The 14542-nt window shown below is 38.5% G+C and overlaps 1 protein-coding gene across 1 annotated transcript in view; it reads left to right on the top strand.

Annotated features, from left to right (window-relative positions):
• LOC129692336 (zinc finger protein 394-like) overlaps positions 1-10526 on the top strand; it is a 13462-nt gene extending 2936 nt beyond the window's left edge. Inside the window, exons 5-7 of the mRNA XM_055628670.1 lie at positions 892-982; positions 2630-2779; positions 10238-10526. The gene's annotated coding sequence lies outside the window, so the exon portion shown is untranslated. The remainder of the gene's footprint in view (positions 1-891; positions 983-2629; positions 2780-10237) is intronic.
• Positions 10527-14542: the final 4016 nt, after the last annotated feature.

Here is a 14542-nt window from a genome sequence, read left to right as displayed (position 1 = left end):
AGGCCAGCCTTGTCAATGCAGTGAGTTCCAGGCCAGCCTGGTCTACACAGTGAGCTGCAGGCCAGCCTGGTCTACACAGTGAGCTCCAGGCCGGCCTGGTGTACACAGCGAGCTCCAGGCCTGCCTGGTGTACACAGCGAGCTCCAGGCCTGCCTAGTCTACATGGTGAGTTTCAGCTGCCTTCTCCTCCCTCTCCTTCCCCCATCTCGCTCTCTTCTTTCCTGCCTCCCTCTCCCTCTCCTTTCCCTTACTTCTCTATTCCCTCTCTTCTCTCACTCCCTTTCCCCCTCTCTCTCCCTGTTCCTCCTTCCCCCTTTTTCTCCTTCCCCCTCCTTCTCCCTCCTCTCTCTTTTCCTTTCTTCCACTTTCCCTTCTTCTCTCTCTGCCTTTCTCCTTTCTTCCTCCTCCCTTTCTCTCCCTCTCTCTCCCCTCCTCTCTTCTCCCTTTCTCTCCCTCTCTCTCCAGCCCTCTCCCTCCCTTCCTCTCTCTTTCCCTCCCTCCTTTTCCCTCTCCCTCTCCTCTGACACCAGATGGTTGTGAGCCACTGTGTGCGTGCTGGCACTTGAACTCAGGACCTCTGGAAGAGCAGTCGGTACTCTCACCCTCCGAGCAGTCCCTCCAGCCCCCCTGACTTTGAACTTGTAACCTCTAGCCTCCACCTTCAGATGGCTAGGGCTCCATGCAATCACCAGCACCCAGTGTATGTGACATTGGGGACCCAGCCAGGGCCTGGTATAGTCTTGGGCCTACCCGCTGGGCCACATACCAGGTGAGTGAGCCCTCCTGCTCTGGTACAGGGTCTCCAGTGCACCCCCAGCCAATTGTTGGTACAGGGCTTGGGGGGTTGGCCTCACTCCTTCCACAGACCTCATGGTCTCACTCTTCTTTTAGCCAGGTGTCCATTTACAAGGTAGAGCAGCAGGACTGTCATAAATTCTGCACTACCGTCGTCGACGGGGCCATGACGATCTGGGATTTCAAGGTGTGTCTCCCTAGTGGCTGTCGGCAGCACCGGGGTGCAGCCTGGGCCATACACACACTCTCCACTGAGCTGCCCTGCTGCAGTGCCTGGCAAAAGAGCTGGCCCCAGAGTCCCTAAGTTGAGGGGAGCATGGATCCCAGCTGGTGGGTCGGTGGTGGCTCCAAGCTGACCTCCTCCTCGGGAAAGCTCAGCGCCATGTTGAAGCCAGTAGCTCACATAGCTGTGCACAGACACAGCTTCACAGTTTACACAGTTGGCCGAGGGCTCAGTCCTGGAATGCCGAGGCTTGGGAGGCTGAAGCAGAGGGATTGCTCCGAGCTTGGTGCCATTCTGAACTAGATGATAGAACCTTACCCCCCGCAAAAAAATAATGCAATGAGCTGAGAAGATAGAACATGCACACACACACGCACACGCACATGTAACAAGTATGATAATACAAAGAGTAGTATAGGGCCTGGAGTGATGGCTCAGCAGTTAAGAGCACTCTCCTAGGACTCAGGATTTGGTTCCCAACACCCCCCTTGGCAGCTCACAACCAGGTCCACGGAATTTGATGCTCTTCCACCTTTCCACAGACAACAGGCACACATGTGGTGTGTGCAAAAATACATGCACACATGCTTACATACATACATACACAGCCTGGTGCATACCGAGCCAGGGCCAGGCAGGGAGGGAAGGAGGGAGGGAAGAAAGGAAGGAAGGAGACTAGCTAGAGGTGATGTAAACTCTTGGGGAAGGAGACTCCAGGCCCTGAGGCTGGGGAGTGCAGCAATGTGGCAGGGAGCCAGGGTCTCCAGGGCTGACTGAGCTCTGCTTTCTCCACACCCTGGAGTCATCCATCCAGAGCCTCCGCATCATGTGAGGAGGAGCTGTTCAGCTTAGGATTGGGGCTCCTTGAATGAAGTAACATGTCTTGGGCATCATAATATTCACTTAATAAAATAGATACTTTAAATATTCAAACTGTATGAGCAGGAACAGCAGAGAAACCAGCAAAATAGCAGCTAGTCCATTATTACAGTGAGTAATTTTATTATGGATGAGAGAGGAAAAATGTTCAGAGGCACCTGGAAGAGTTCAGAGCACAGAGAAAAAGAAGCAGACTTGATATGACCAAGACGAATGAAGAATATTAAGAGAAAAGTAGAGATAGCTTAGAGACAAAGTATGCTTTCATCAGTGCACTGGCTGGACCGAGGTCCCCCTACACTGATGTAGCAAGTCTGTAGCTTAGTCAACATGTGGGTCCCCTAACAATTGGACTGAGAGCTTTTAGATTCTGTTGCTTGCCCTTAGTTCCCTTTCCCCTAGCTGGGCTGTCTTTCCTGTCCTTATTGAGAGAAGATGCTCTTAGTCCTGCCTGATGTGATGTGTCAGGGTGGGTTGGTACACATAGTGAGCCTCTCTGAAGAGAAAGAGGGAATGGTGGAGGGGAGAATGATGGTGGGAATGTGAAGAGAAGGCATGGGGGCCTGTGATGAAGATACGAAATTAATAAATTAATCGGTGGAAAGAAAGGGTAATTTCTAGACTATTTAGCAAATTAGGATAGTACAGAAAGAGATGAGGCTGTTAGGGAAGGCACAGGAATCTAGATGGATGGTTTGAGGTGTATAACAAGTACATTTACTCCCCCTTCAGGGAACCCGGAGGCCACCATGGGTGGTGTTGATATCCTGAGAGGAGCCACAGGTCAAAAGAGAGCAGTATGTCCCTTTTATCAGAGCAAGAAAAATGTTTCTTTCGCTGGACAAGAACTATTTCACTAATTCTGGATGAATGCTATTTTTGGTATGTGTGTTTGTTTGTTGTTTGTTTCTAGTCACCAGAATCCCTTTGATACTACATGTTGAGCAGGTCCAGGATTTGCATTTTTTTTTTTTTTTTTTGATAATTGCACTTCCTGGGACCTAACAAGTTTAAACTATTAGGAAAGCCTGATTACACTCTTCACACCTATTTATGTCCTTTTAAAAAGTAATGGGTTTAGTTATTGCATGCCTTTCTGTAGATTTCCTTCTGATGTGTTTTTATTTCCCATACTCAAATATGTCATATTTTTAAAATCACAATTATTCAGCAGACTATCTTTATGAAGAACCTAATAGTCTGGTAGAATTTTGCTATCTTAATTAGAAATGTATAATACACATATTAATGAAATTACACACGTTGCAGAAGTAAAAAATTATTACTGTCACCAAGTACAATCACCGTAAAAAATTATTACTGTCACCAAGTACAATCACCGTAAAGACAGGCATTCTAATTTAGAATGATTTGTCCATGGTTATTATATGTCCAAGGTATACGACATATTTTATTATTAAATTTACAGAGCATTTCCCATGTTTCAGTCACAATTTTTTGTGTCTCTAGGATTAATATATAAAATTTACTGTATACTAATAAGCATGTTCACTCCTCTCCACTCTTCCAAGCTTTCTGACTGTATCTCAGTAAAGCACACTCATCTTCAAAGTATTCTATGATTTTTGCATGTGCTAGACTCCAAGGTTCACAGTCCTAATGCGTGCTGTCTTTTTTCACATGGGCCTTTAATAGCTTAAAAGAATTAGGAATTTTTTTCCTAATTCTTGATAATCTTTGGAGATGAATATAAATTTCATGATTTTTTTTACATTACTGTCTTTTTAATATTGTTATTATTGTTTATTACATTTTTTTTCAAATCTGTGGCCTCCTCCCTCATCTCTGCCCAATCCCACCCTCCTTCCCTCTTCTCCCCCAACACCCCTCCCCTAGTCCACTGTTAGGGAAGGTCATCCTCCCCTTCTATTTGACCCTAGCCTATCATGATGTTTAATACAAGTATTCCTTCTATTTTTGCACTGATACCATAATAGTTATCCATCCTTCTATCTAACATCTATCCGCAGTCCATAATCTATATCATATATCTATTACACACACATACACACAGTTTTGAATATCTTATTTCTTCGAAACGCATGTGGTTCAAAAATTGTTTAAAATCAATGTCTTAAAGTCAGAATTCTGAAGGATTTGAAATGCATGTGTCACTTTGTCAGTTATGGCTTGAGCCTTGGAATGTTGACATCATAGTGGTTTCTCCCCCTGACTACTACAGAATGTTTACACTTCAGTGGTTCGTCTACAAACTGCTGTAGCCATTTTTGGTTAGTGCTAGGAAAGCAAAGGATAATTTTGTGCCCAGTGAAAGTTTCTCTATTCCAGGCTTCACTGTAAAGGTATTTTAAAATGATCATTATGATTCTCATGGTAGACTAATGATTTCAGGAATGTTCTGTCTTGATTTGTCTAGAACCTGTGATAAAATTCTTAACAGTTGTTTCATGAAAAGCTAGTCCTGTTAGCAATAGTTAATACCATTCCCCCAAAGAAACAAAGTTACTATGTTAGAGAGGTGTGCTCTGAGTTATTATACAAGAGAATGATATCCATGTTTTTTCAAAACTATATGCCCAAGTTATGAGAGATTATTTTCTGTTTCATCTAGTTGTTTTACTCACTATGCCAACAAAGCTTTGTTTGAAACTGCTCAGATTTCAGCCCCAAATCCAAAAACTTTCTGGTTTCAGATACATGTGAACACTGATTCTGCTAGATAGGAATGACTTTCCAGACCTACTCATTTAATTTCAATTTTATCATGTAACTGCATTGGCAGTATTTTATAAAATACCTTTACATTATTGCCGGATGTGTTTGATGACAATCATTGGCTGATGTCTCTCTTTGTTAGATTCACAGGGATCTTTACACTTCGCAAGTAAAAACTATGACTTGACAGTACATATTCCCTGAATGAAGTAAAATGACTTAGGCATAGTAATATTCACTTAATAAAATATATACTTTAAATATTCAAAATGTATGAGCAGGAACAGTAGAGAAACCAGTAAACTAGTAGCCACTCCAGTATTACAGGGAATAATTTTATTATGGGTCAGAGGGGAAAAATGTTCAGAGGCACCTGGAAGAGTTGAGAGCACAGAGAAAAAGAAGCAGATATGACTAAGACTGTCTAGAAGATAATGAAGAATATTAAGAGAAAAGTAGAGATAGCTTAGACAGAGACAAACTGTGCTTTCATAAGTGCACAGGCTAACTGTAGGTCCAGCTACACATATGTAGCAGAAGTGCATCTTGGTCGACATGTGTGTCCCCTAACAATTGGACTGAGAGCTGTCTTTGACTCTGTTGCTTGCCCTTAGTTCTCTTTCCCCTAGCTGGGCTGTCTTGCCTGTCCTTATTGAGAGAGGATACTCTTAGTCCTGCCTGATGTGATGTGTTAGGGTGGGTTGTTATACAAAGGGAGCCTCTCTGAAGGGAAAGAGGGAATGGTGGAGGGGAGAATGATGGTGGGAGTGTGAGGAGAGAAGGGAGGAGCCTGTGATGAAGATGTATAAGATTAATAAATAAGTTAATTAGTGGAAAAGAGACAGGGTATTTCTAGAATATTTAGGAAATGACGAGAGTGCAGAAAGAGATGAGGCTGTTTGGGAAGGCACAGAAATCTAGATGAGTGTTTTGAGATGTATAACAAGTCCGTTTACTTGCCCTTCAAGGAACCTGGAGGCCATGATGGGTGTTGCTATCCTGATAGGAGCTACAGGTCAATAGAGAGCCATGTATCCCTTTTGTCGGAGCAAGGAAAATGGCCATTTTGCAGTACCAGAACTATTTCACAAATTCTTGATGAATGCTGTTTTTTTGTTTGTTTGTTTTGTTTTCTTTCTTTCTTTTTTTTTTTTTTGTATGTTTGTTTGGTTTTTGCTTGTTTCTTTCTGATCACCAGAATTCCTTCTATACTGCATGTTGAGCAGGTCCAGGACTGCCAGTTTTGGATATTTGCACTCCCTGGGACCTAACTAGTTTATTATTTATTACTATTTTAACAGTGATGGGTTTAGTTATCACATGCCACTCTATAGATTTCCTTCTGATGTGTTTTTATTTCCCATACTCAAATGTATCATAGTTTAAAAATCATAATTATTCAGCAGAGTATTTTTATGAAGAACCTAACAGTATGGTAGAGTTTTGCTATCTTAATTAGAAATGTATAATTACAGATATTAATGAAATTACACACTTTACAGAAGGCAAAAATTATTACTTTTACCAAATACAATCATTTTAAACATAGACATTCTAATTTTAAATGATTTGTCCATGATTATTATATACCCAATGTATACTACATTTCTTTATTATGAAGCTTAGAGAGTATCTCCCATGTTTCAGTCACAATTCTTTGTTTCTCTGGGATTATTATATAAAATTTCGCTATATACTAATAAGATGTGCACTCCTCTCCATTCTTTAATAAAACTTTCTGCCTTCTCTGTACATGAAGCTTTCTGACAGTATATCAGTAAAGCACATTCATCTTTAAAGTAGTCTATGTTTTTTGCATGTGTTAGACTCCAAGGTTCACAGTCTTAATGATTTTGCATGCTGGCTTTTTTCACATGGACCTTTAACAGATTAAAAGAATTAGGAATTGATAACCTTTGGAGATGAATATAAATTTCACGATTTTTTTTTACATTATTGATTTTTAATATTCATTTTTATTATCATTTATTATAATTTTTTTCAAATTTTGTTGTAGCTGTGGCCCCTTCCCTCATCTCCTCCCAATCCCAACCTCCTTCTCTCTTTTCTCCCTATAATCCTCCCCTTCTGTTTGACCGTAGTCTATCACGATGTTTTGTACAAGTATTCCTCCTATTTTTACACACGTATTATTACAGTTATCTATCCTTTTGTCTAACATCAATCATCTATCTATCATCTATATCATATATCTTTTACAGAAACACGTATATGGTTGTGAAAATGTTATTTCAAATACATGTGGTACAAAAATTGTTCAAAATAAATGTTTTAAAGTGAGCAGATTGAAGAAAATGAAATGCATGTGTCACACTGTCAGTTATGGCATGAGCTCTGGAATGTTGACATCACTGTGGTTTTTTTCCCGACTACTACAGAATGTGTACACTTCAGTAGTTCATCTGCAAACTGCTGTAGCCGTTTTTGCTTAGTGCCAGAAGAGAAAAGCTTAATTTGTGCCCAGTGAAAGGTTCTTCATTCCAGGCTCCACTGTAAAGGTATTTTTAAATGACTATTACGGTTCTCATGATACACTAATGGTTTCAGGAAGCATTATGTCTTGATTCATTCAGATTATGTAAACCCCACTTCATGAAAAGCTACTCATACTACAATTTAGTACCATTCCCCAAAAGAAAGAATAAAACACCTGAAGTATGCTCTGAGCTATAAAGGAGAAAGGTGTTTGTATATCTTCAAAACTATATCTGACCAAGTTATGAGAGGATTATTCTCCATACCATCCAATTATGGTACTCATCCTGACTACAAGGATTTGTTTTAAATTTGTGTCAGAGTTTGACCTTAAAATCTCAAAAGCTCTCTGGTTTTCAACAGACTGTTAACTGTTTCTGATGTATTTTGTGTTCTTTGGAACCTAAATCAATATTTTGATATAGATTCAGATTAGACAAGAACTGTTTTCTAAATATGCTCATTTGATTTCAATTCTGTTACCATGAAACTGAATTGGTACTATTTTAACATACCTTTAAATTACATACCTTTCATTTATGTACATATTGAAAACCATTGGCTGCTGTCTTTCTTTGACACTTTCATTCATTTCATTAAGTACTTTCTAACTAAAAGCTATGGGATCTCTGTATACATTCCTATTTTTAGCAGAGTAATAGTCACTTAAGTACAAACATTTTAAATACTCAATTATATGATCTGGATAACAGGAAAAAACACCAAATCTTAGATGATTACAGGAAAGAATTTTATTATGCATAAAAGATGAAAAATGTTTATAGGATTCTAGAAAAGTTCAGACCAGAGGGGAGAAAAACACTTTATGTGACCAAGCTGTCTAGGAGAAAAGAAAGAATATTAAGACAGAAAAGTGGAGATAGCTCAGACAAGTAAAGAAACTGCCTTCATAAAGAGATAGAGAGTAATGCTAGAAATATTTTGGGAGTTAGCAGCGTACAGGAGGAGATAGGCTTGTTTGGGAAGTGACAGGAATACAGGTGTGGGTTCTGAAATGTAGAACAAGTACTTTTCCTCTTCAGTTTACCTGGAGGCCAGCATTGGTGCTGATATCCTGACATCACAGGTCGATGGAGTGCTATATGTCCCTTTTGCCAGAGGCAAGGAAAATGAGTTCTCTTGCTGTATAAGAATTGTCTCACAAATTCTTGATGAATGTTGCTTTGTATTTTAGTGTGTTTGTTTTTGTTTGTTTGTAACCCTATAAGTCCTTGTATATACTCCATTTTGAGATGGACAAAGATGCCCATTTTTGGATATATGTGCTCCCTACTGACTAGTTTAAACCATTAGAAAAACCTGATTATTTTCTTCACCATCTATTTCTGTTCACTTACATAGTTATGGTGTTTCAATGCCAATACATAGATGTATATCAGTATTTTTTACTGCATTCCAATGTTTCAGCCATTTGAAAGAGGAAATATTGAGTAGAAAATCTTTATAAAGTACTTTAAAATTTGGTAGAGTTTTGCTATGTCATTTAATAATGTAAAATTAAACATGTCAAACTACGCAATTTACAGAAGGTACGGTTTACTATCAAAATTCAATCATTTAAAGAAATAGGCGTTCTAATTTTACATGATCTGTTTATGATTATCATGTGTCCAAGGTATACTACTTACCGAATATCTTGCAGGTTGTTTCAGTTACAATTCTATGTGTCTTTAGCATTTAGTATATACTAATAAGCAAGTATCCTCCTCTGTAGGCATCAGTGCTGTCTGACTTTTTTGTGCATGAAGTTTTCTGGCTATCTCAATAAAGCACATTCCCTTTGAAAACCTATGATTGGCTCTAAGGTTCACAGGGTTAATGATATCTCCATGCTGCCTTTTTCAGGTGGAACTTTAATAGGTTAAAAGCATTAGGAATTAATAAATGGGGATAAATATACATTTCACCATGTTTTACACCAAGTATATCGACTCTTATTGCACACATATTATTACATTAGGGTGAACAATAACATCCATGGTGCTACTCCAATGGCCAAATTTTAGGGGTCACCTACTTTGGCCTTCATTTAATGTTTGGCATCAATTGTCCTGACCCGCAGGAGTTCAATGGGGTCTTAAAGGGGGGGGTGAAAAGAATGGGGTAGGACAAAGAGACGTGAAGAATGAAGCCAAGTCTGTTTGTCTGATCAAGACCTCGTTTATTTGAAATTTTTACATAGCTATATAGGGAGAAGGCAGGAAAGGGGGAAGGATAATTTACTGCTGCAGAAGATAGCAAAAGTGTTTTATGGTTTGAGATACCTCCTGCAAGATACCATAAGAATGTTTCCTTAAGATTTCTCAAGGATGCTCCAAGACTAATGAGCAGATGTTCTCACATAAATCTATCACCCATGACCTAGGGTCCTAGTGAAGCTGTTGTTAACTTTTCCACTAATTGGCTTTGGCTCCACTAAATGGCTTTGGCTCCCGGCAATCAATCTTTTTTGTGAATCACTCTAGTATTTGAGTATTTCTTTTTCTCTCCAATATGATTCTTTGCAATGTGCTTCTTGCTTTTATTTTTAAATCATGAATAATATTGGCGAACTTCATTAATAATGGATAGTCTTTATTACTCAAATTAAAAAAATGATTTTAGTTGCAATACAATTACTTCATTTACCCCCTTCCTCACTCTGGACAAGTGGTTCTCAACTTGGTCCTGAACCCTTTGGAGATGGCATATTAGATATCTTCCTATCAGAGACTTACATTAGAATTTATAACAGTAACAAAATTACAGTTATAAAATAGCAATGAAATAATTTTATATTAATAAACCATAATAACCATAAAATAATTTTATGGTTGTATCCTATACAACATGAGTTAACAGTATTAAAGTGTTAACCACTGATGTATATCCTACCAGCTACACTTCTTCAAACTTGAGTCTTCTCATGACTCTCAAGTTGATCACTTTTGGAAAAAAAAGCCTATTTCTCCAATCTATTCCCAATACTTCCCTTCCTAAGTGACCTCTTCCTTTCTATTACATTTTAAATAGTCTTTTAACTCAACAGAATCCTGCTTTGGGAGCTGTGTTTTAAAACTATGCACCCTTTGAAATTTAGTATCGGCATCAGTCTTGTAATTATCCACTGAATACCTGTTCTGTTAGGTCGAGACCTGTCCCAGGAGAATCCATATTTACCCACATGGAAGCCTGGGAGGAGTTCACCACCGATGGATTATACCGAACCTTGCTGTGCCAAGGCCCCATAGAACTCAGAAGAGACAGAACAAGAAAAAAACAACATCTCTCCTTTTTCAGTGATGCTTTGTTTGTGTCTAATAACCTGTGAGTATGTCCCTCATGGCTGCTGTACTATTAGAAGCTACACTTTGATTAGGCTTTACTGTACAAAAATAAAAGTTTTTGATTTATGTTTTGCTTTATAATTACCTTATTATTTCCCCATTTTATTTTTTATTACACATCCTCCCATCCCTTACTTACTCTCTTTTAAAATCATAGCTTCTTTTTTAATTAATTGTTGTTACACAAATATATGTTTATTAAGGTACATTTGTATATATGGATATATATTATGTATATATTCCTAACAACATAAATATAATCAGCTCAGTCAGTATAATGTTAATTGTATATATGTTTTCAGGACTGTCCATTTGATATCAGATAGCCAATTCATCTGTTCTTCCTATGGGAGGGGTATTTCTCTTACTCAAAATTTTACAGCAGCACAGACTTTTTGAAGTAGGGTTGAAGCTTAGTACACTTTCTTCTGTACACATTTTCACTTTGTTATCACAAATGTTTTAGTCATATTTTTAAAAATGAATTATTTAAAGTGTGATTCTGCTGTTTGAATTGAGGAAAGAATAGCAACAATCATGAAAAGGAGAGAGGTGTGGTAGCACGTGTCAGCAATTATAGTTATGTTGAACCTGACTTATGAGTTTTGGAAGTTTGTGGACTACACTAAAATTTTTCTCAAAAACTATTTAAAATATGAAAGATAAAATCACTGATTATATTGGTTGCTCAAAGGGGACCATATATGTAAGCCTCTGAACTCATAATTTCTAAATTAGTGTGAATAGATGAGAAGCAGATATTATCCCTACGCTCATCAGGGGAACTGCTGATACCAAGTAGGTCCTGCTTGGTGATCTTGTAGATGCTAAGGACTGCTGTGATCGAAGCCATATATATATATATATTTGCATTGTCACATATAAGCATGGAGGTGTTTTCTGGGACCATATCCCATATAATCTCCAGAGGCCATGATCATAGCCTTCATATTATTCAGAAGAGTATAAAATTGGTCGTGACCTCATCAAGTACATATTTTAAGGGGTATTTTCATAAGTATGTAAGTGGATTTTAGGACAAACATCAATAATTTTGGGGGTAAATTTTCCTGTCGTCATTGAGTAATATTTCTGAAGATCCATTTCATAAATTCTGAGAAAAATGAAAGGTACAGGAGAGAGTTCTTTTATATATTATAGAGACAACCAAATGCATATATTTTTCTCTCAACCCTGGAGAAAACTTTCAACCCTCAATATTTTTCTCTCTCTCTAAGCTCCCAATCTTTAAAATTGTGACTTAGTGTCTGACCAGTGCAGGCCTAATATAAGTGAATGGCCATATAAGTGACTGGCCCAGGTATCTATTTAATCTGTCCATCTTTCTTGTCATTCCTTCTCAGATCCCCTTTCAGTCCATAGTTAGAAATCTTTTTATATTAATTACAGTTTATTCACTTTTTATCCCAGCTGTAGCCCTCTTCCTCATTCCGTCCCGATCTCATCCTCCCTCCTTAATCTCCTCCCATGCCTCTCTCCAAGTCCACTGGGAAGGGAGGACCTCCTCCCCTTCCATCTGACTCTAGGCTCTCAGTTCTCATCAGGACTATCTGCATTGTCTTCCTCTGTGGCCTGGTAAGGCTGCTCCCCCCTCAGGGAGAGGTGATCAAATAGCCAGTGTCATTTTGATTTGCATTTTCCTGGTGACTTAGGACATTGAACATTTCTGTAAGTGTTTTTCTCTACTATTAGATGTCCCTCTATTGAGAATTCTCTGTTTTACCTCTGTTCCCCATTTTTTAACTGGGTTACTTGATTTGTTCTGTTTAACTTCTTAAGTTCTTTATATATTCTGAATATTAGCCCTCTGTCAGTTATAGGGTTGGTGAAGATCCTTTCCAGTCTTTAGTCTGTTGTTTTGTTCTGACGACAGTGCCCTTTGCTTTACAGAAGCTTTTCAGTTTCAGGAGGTCCCATTTTTTGGTTGTTGATCTTAGAGCCTGTGCTATTGTTCTGTTCAGGAAGTTGTCTCCTATGCCAAGGAGTTCAAGGCTCTTCCTGAATTTTTCTTCTAACAGGTTAAGTGTTTTTATATTGAGGTCTTTGATCCACTTGGATTTTAGTTTTGTGCAGGGTGATATGTATGGATCTATTTGCATTTTTCCACATGTAGACATCCAGTTAGACCAGCACCATATGTTGAAGATGCTATCTTTTTCCATTGTATGGTTTTGGCATCTTCATCAAAAATTAGGTGTCCAAAATGTGTGTGGATTTATTTCTGTGTCTTCTGTTCGATTACGTTGATCTACCATTCTGTTTCTATGCCGGTACCATGCAGTTTTTATTATTGTCGCTCTATAGTACAGCTTGAGATCAGGGATGGAGATATCTCCTGAAGATCTTTTTATTGTAGAGGATTATTTTAGCTGTTCTGGGTTTCTTGTTATTCTGTATGAAGTTGAGAACTTTTCTTTCAAAGTCTATAAATATTTGTGTTGGTAACTTGATGGGAATTGCATTGAATGTGTAGATTGCTTTTAGAAAAATGGCCATTTTTACTATATTAATCCTGCCAAGCCATGAACATGGGAGGTCTTTCCATCTTCTGATATCTTCTTCTATTTCTTTAGAGACTGAAAATTTTTTTTCATACAAGTCTTTGACTTGCTTGGTTAGAGTTACACCAAGGTACTTTAGGTACTTTGTGGCTATTGTGAAGGATGTTGTTTTCCTAATTTCTTTCTCAGCCCATTTGTCTTTTGTATACAGGAGGGCTATTGATATTTTTTGAGTTGATTTTGTATCCAGCCACTTGGCTGAAGGTGTTTATTAGCTGTAGGAGTTCCCTGGTAGAATTTTTGGGGTCACTCATGTATGCTATCATATCATTCACAAACAGGCCTTTCCAAAGTGAATGTCCTTGATCTCGTTTAATTTTCTTGTTTCTCTACCAAGGACTTCAAGTACTATGTTAAAGAGGTATGGAGACAGTGAGCAGCCTTGCCTTGTCCCTGATTTTAGTGGGATTGATTTAAGTTTCTCTCCAGTTAGTGTGATGTTGGCTATACACTTGCTGTGTATTCTCTTTACTATGTTTAGGTAAGTGCCTTGTGTCCGTGATCTCTGTATGACATTAAACATAAATGAATGTTGGATTTTTTCAAATGCTTTTTCAGCATCTAAGGAGATTATCATGTGGTCTTTTTTTCTCAGTTTGTTTATATGGTGGATTACATTGATTGATTTCTATATATTGAACCAACCCTACATATCTGGGATGAAGCCTACTTGGTCATCGTGGATGATATCTTTGGTTTGTATTTTTTGATCATTTTTGCATCAGTTTTCCATTTTTTCCTTTTAATTATGTGAGCAAGTATGTACAAATGTATGAACTAAACCTGCTGAGTCCATTTCTGTTGGTTCTGTGCATATGGGCTGAACACTTTCCATGGGATATGTGATTAGGGAGTTCATCCCCAACTGAGGGTAATTGCCCCACATGGAGAGTTCCATTCATTAGTGACTAACAGGAATCTGACCCTGAAGTGACCTAAGCTGCCTTGGACAAGAAACTTTAGAAAACACAAGCAAACACAATTAAATACCTTAACAAACCATTGTTGGTGCCATGGCTCTGAAATTCTGGAGCTGCAGGGAAGACTGACGATATTGGCCTCTTGAAATTCCTGCCTCCTCTTTCTAAGCACCACAATTACAGGTCTGTGTCACCATACCTTGCTGGGGTGACTTCAACTTCATTTACTGATATAATAGAATGATGGTAAGAGTAAGATGATCAGTTACAGTTAACTATATTACAAAACCTCTCATCTGTGTGAGCCTGGGTTTCTCTCTGTAGAATAAGGATAGAACACTGCCCTAGATTTTAGATGAGTTATAACAGACTCACTGATAGAGGAAAATAATATTGCTCATAGATGGAAGACAGTGGAACTTAACCAGGAGGACTGCATTTATTGGGAGCTTTCTTCTGTTACTGGAGTTAGGACCAGAGCCCATGTCCCTAATCAGCTGCTCAGCATCAATAAGACAATTAAAAGAACTGAATTACCAAGCTGTGACATGTCTATTTATAATGCTGGCATTCTGGAGAGGAGGGTAGATCTGGGTTATATAT

This window comes from Psammomys obesus, unplaced genomic scaffold (genome assembly GCF_907164565.1).
Source record: "Psammomys obesus unplaced genomic scaffold, mPsaObe1.curated_primary_1811, whole genome shotgun sequence".
Classification (NCBI taxonomy): domain Eukaryota; kingdom Metazoa; phylum Chordata; class Mammalia; order Rodentia; family Muridae; genus Psammomys; species Psammomys obesus.
This window is presented reverse-complemented; position numbering and strand designations above follow the sequence as displayed.